This window comes from Cucumis sativus, chromosome 1, assembly GCF_000004075.3.
Source record: "Cucumis sativus cultivar 9930 chromosome 1, Cucumber_9930_V3, whole genome shotgun sequence".
Classification (NCBI taxonomy): Eukaryota; Viridiplantae; Streptophyta; class Magnoliopsida; order Cucurbitales; family Cucurbitaceae; genus Cucumis; species Cucumis sativus.
The window spans coordinates 8,123,555-8,129,178 of NC_026655.2; positions in this window are offsets into that span (position 1 = coordinate 8,123,555).

The following is a 5,624-nucleotide window of genomic DNA, read 5'->3' on the forward strand; positions in this document are numbered from 1 at the left end:
TATACATAAATGATTATGTTTGATAAAAGGGATTCTCAATGCTCACATTGTTGGGTAAGTAATAATAACACTAATATTTTCTCTATATAAAACCATCATTTTAATATATGTTTCAATTGTTTACATATTAGTGGCAGTCAAAGGCTACAATAAATTTAAATCTTTGATACAGTTCTAATATTTTTTTTAATTCTTTTATACATGTTTAAATTTTTTGTACAAATTTTAAAACAAAATTATATATATCTACTTTTAGTGTAGCTAGAGAATTACACCAATAATGCAATAAAGGCCAGATTTGAAAATTCAAAATGTATACTTTTGTAGTTATTAGATATGATCAGAGAATATTTCTTTTGGGGAGAGATACCATATTCAATATAAAGAAAAATACTTTTAGAATAAATTTAAAACATTTAGGGTTCAAATTAAATTAAGAATGGGGAAAAGGTGGGATTGTAAAAGTAGGAAGCTGCTTGAACTCTTTTCTTAAAGCTTTCCTTTTAGTAGGGAAAGGAAGAACCATGTGTAGAAGCTTTTCTTTTTCATCTTAAAGAAAACAATGGGAGAGTTGGCCTTTCTTTTTTCTTTTCTCTTTTGGAGAATCACAATTCAAATTAAATAAAGATCATACTATACATTTTTTTTTATTTTTTAAACTTAGTTATATAGAGGGAATTAGTAATTACTCTTTGGCCATAGTTCAATTAGATACATGATATCTAATTTGAACTATAAGGTAAGCATTTAAATAAAAAAGATCGACAAAAAGGGAAATGAATTATTAACGACACATACATGTTTAAGATGTTATACTAAAATCTCCCACGCATGTTCTTTGAAAAGTTTAAATATTGGAGAATCAAAATGATGGTTTGGATCGCTTTTCATCTAATTATTTTTAAAATGTTTTTCCATGTTTATGTAGTTCTATTGTGTTGCGTAACAAATACAACATGAACAAGAACGAAAATCAGAATTAATCTAGCGGTAGTGAAGAAAATCAAAACTGTTGGAACAATTGCAAGATCAGGACAAGAATAACATAATTCAAAATACAACAAAGACAAAACAAACAAAATCTGCATGCAAAATATAAACTCCTGAATGTCACTCGGTGTGGAAGTAGTAAGGAAATAATGTCATGACACTCCTAGAATAAAACAACTTGGATGCCTTCTTACTTCTTGATCAGATCTGTATTGAAAGTCGTTCAAAATACACACACCCTTCTCATTATGCTCGAAAAATCAAAGAAAAACGAGAGAGATAATATATTGCACAAAAAAGTGACAAAAAAGTTTATAAAGATAAATAATTAATTAAAGAAAAAATGATGTTTAATGAGGCAGTAGAGAGACAACTCAAAAGATTGAAGTTCAAAGAACCAACCAAATTAGCTCAAAATAAGTTAAGAAGATATATAAGCAAAATACAAATCAAAACGTGATTTATATATAATATGGTTAACTTAAAATTAATTACTATTTTAAAAGTTAAATAAACAATACTTCTATTGTTTATAATATTATATAATATACATTATATTAGAAAATAAAAATCCCTATAATAAATAAAGATAACGCAATTATTCTTTATTAATATGTAAAGTAGTCAATCTTCCAAAAGTTAATTAACTAATTAATTTATCAAGAAATGTCTCAAAGCTTTGTACATATATATTTTAAATTCCTTATTAGAGTTGTTAGGTAAAGTTTAGATGGTGCTATCATTCAAATCATTTTTTAAATAAAATAAAATTGATTTGGTTCTTACCTACCAATTTCAAATTATAAAAATGTCGAAGTCTTAGTTTTAATACAATTGACGACAACATATGAATGTAATGTTAGAAAAGTTTAAACTAGTAACTAAACATCATGCTTTTTAAACATAAATTAAAAAGAAATATTTGATTTATTTTTGTTACTTCTTTTTGTGATATAATAAAAATATCAAAGTAGAATTCATGAAAAGTATAGAAATATCAAGTTAAGCTGGTTATAAAGTTGACAAGTGATTTTGATATATATGGGAAAGAAGGAGAAAATTAAACGATGATAGAAATGAATTATGAAAGCCACTAATTAGGTGCAATATATATATAAAAGATAAGGAGAATAACTTTGTTCCAAAGGCAATGGAATGGTTGTGTGGTACCACAATTAAAATAAAGAAAGGTTGTTAGATGCATTGCAATAGCATTCAATTGGTTCTTTGGATGAAGATGTTCCAATCAAAACACACAAACAATTATATATGTATATATATATATATATATATAATGTGCTTTAGGTATTGTCTTGTGAAGTTGCTATCTCATTTTCCCACTTTTTAATGCTATTGAGGAAGGGGACAAACATTACTTTTTCTTCCTATCTCAATTGTATTATAATGAACTCTTTTTTTCTATTCTTTCTCTATGTATTTATTTACATGGAAAGCATTGTTGTAGATATACTGTCATACATATTTGTATAAATCAAATGGTTTGATCATTAATTGTTTTAAATATTGAAAATTTACTTGATTTTTTTTCGAAAAATTGGTATGGATAGCATAAACAATGAGACTATTTATAAATGTTTTGTAAATAGTTTCAATACTTTTCTATTTTTTAAAAAATGTCTTATACCTTTTCTTCTTGTTCCTCAAATCATCATGAATTTAGTTTCTTTTAGTTTAAAAAGTAGTTTTTGTTTTCCAACCAACATTTATGTAACTAAGAATTTAGTATTTGAACTTTAGTCAGTAACAATTTAGTTTGGATAATACTTTCAACCGTGTAACAATAATTTTGTCTTTGAAATTTTAATAAATAACAATTAATTAGTCACGTACTTCACATAATTTGTATATTTTTTAGCAATTAATTAGTTTCTTTACATGTTGATGTAAGTATTTGTAGGAAGCCTTGTAAATTGACTAAGTAAGTTATTAAAAGATAAACACCTATTAACCATTAAGTGTGCGGTAAAATAGTTTTCAAATATAACAAAACGAACTATAATATTCATAAAATTAAAGACAAATGAGCTAGTATGATACTCACACCAATCTAAATTAAAAGGAGAAAAGAAAAACAATGACGTTATAAATTTCAAAATTCACGTTTTTTACATAAAAAAAACTTTGTTTTTGGATTTCAGTTTTTTTTTGTTGCCATACAAAATATGTAAAAACATTAAATAGATTAATCTATTTTATTAAAATGAAAATATCTCACAATTTTCACTTTATCCATCTCACACAAACCCTTTCATTTTCTCCAAACGCCGTCGACCAAATCGCTTCTCCAACTTTTCGCCGTTGGCCATTCCTTAGGTGTTTTTCATCGATATTCCTCATCCGCTGTCCATTACCGACATTCTATCAATAATAAACATTGCAATAGACTATATTAATAGAATCTAAAATTTTACTAGCTATATTTTGTAAACATGTCCACCTAGTTTTACCATCTAGAATAACTTTTCTTAATAATGTGTAGAGTACGAGCAGATTTAAACTTCCATACTTTCTAATCAATGATATTTGTCTTAAGAGCAATATTCAAGGTAACACGACACATCTCAAATTAATAGTTAAATCAAGAATTACAATGAAAGGCCACTATTATATTTTTGTTGGATGTGAAATTGGAGCACGATATATATGTCAAAAGTTAAGAAGAGAGATTAAACTTATAAAATAAGTCTAAACCAATCATTGATTTAATCAAATCTAACTAGGAGTGGAAAAGATAAGAAGAAAGTCGATCTTATCTTAATTCGAAGAGAAAATGGTAAATTTTAGATAATTCTTCTTATAAATACATCATTATAGTTACACACACATATATCATATAACTTAAATTATACTCTCAAAACTCTGATAGTTTGTCTCCTATTTCACTTTCTAACTGAGGGAATCAAAAGTTATGTTTTTCTTGATTTTGGAAGAGAAGTCATATAATTTTTCAAATTACAAATTTGTCGTTGCTATTACGTGATGACAAATTATATTTTCACTTGCGGACAAAAATGCTATAATTTGCATACAGACAACCCGTTTTATAAAAGAGTAAGAGATTATGATGTATAGTAAATGGTTTAGAATCAAATATGAGACGTGCAATAGAAGGTAGTATATAGAAGAACATTAGGGGAAAATTTGAAACAATAATAATATAAGAAAAAAGAAAGGTGAGGAAAAATCAAAAGATAGGAGCCACAAATTAATAGTTATGCAAAGGCACAATTCCACTAACACCACCAAAAAGGAATTAGATCAAATACTTGGAATTGCAATCTGATTAGGACCCAACCAAAAACCTTACCTTACCTCATTTTCCATATCAATTACACTCTCAATTATTGCTCTCTCTCTCTCATGAAAAACATTAGGGTTTTGTATATTAGTGTATTATGTAATGATTTAGTTCATATCAGATTCCAAATTTATAACAACTTTTTAAAGGTATGGTTAACAACTCATGGACTTAATTATTTTAATTAGTTTATGTTATAATAGTTTGTGTTTTAGTATAATTTTTTTTATTATTCTTTTATATATTATACATTTTCATTTTTTTTCTTTTTATAGATTGCTTTTATTTATTATTATTATTACTTAGAAAAATAATCAAACTTTACTCTAAACTTACCTAGTTAATTTGTTTGATAATGTGATATTTTAATTTTAGGAGGTTTTGAAATAAAATTTCATAGGCTTCTGTGATCACTTTAACTAGATCATGGTTTTTGTTTTTGTAGCACTTCAAATTGAAAAAAAACTAATATTCTCATATTAAATTCAATTATTGGAAAATTATAATTTTTTTTATCAAGTTACACTTAAGGAATAAAATAAATCATAAAGTTTGAAATTTATTTTTTCAACTATTTCTTATATATATTTTAGTATCATAAAAAAAAGCATGTATGTAAAGTTTATTTGATATATATATATATATATATATATATATATATAGCACTATGTACATGCTATCACTATCTCCTAACATGAAGGAAACTGGTTAATTAAAAAAGAAGGAAACTGGTTAATTAAAAAAGAAGAAGAAAGATAATTTTAAAATGATAATCTAATTAAAACTAAAAAAAAGGAGTACGAGAAATTATTATTTTAAAAAATATTATCATTAAGTAAACTAATTTGGTATTTGGAATAAAAATGTTTTTCAAAAATTTCTTTTTATTTAAACACTTTTAATAAAAACTTGTTGTAATAAAAACACAAACCCGTTTTGACAACTCTTTTTTTAGAAGTATTGTTATATAATTTGTTTGATTTTTTATATATGCTAAAATTGTTTGTATTAAAAATCATCAAAGTTGACTGGTAGTGACAGTAGTTAGACGTTCGCCAATAGAATCATCGAAAAGTGGTGATCAAAGATTGGTCAACGATGGTCATTGAAGGTGATGTCAAAAGGTTGGTTAACATAAACTCTTCAAATCTTGAAATAAACACCATTTTTGATTGTGGAAGACTAATAAGGACATTTGTGTTATTTGAAATCCTAATTAATCCTAACTTCCATCTAAAACTAAACCTAATCTCAAATAAAGAGTGTGCTACCATAGTTCACTCCACTCTTGGACCCAAATATGCCCTTTAGTACT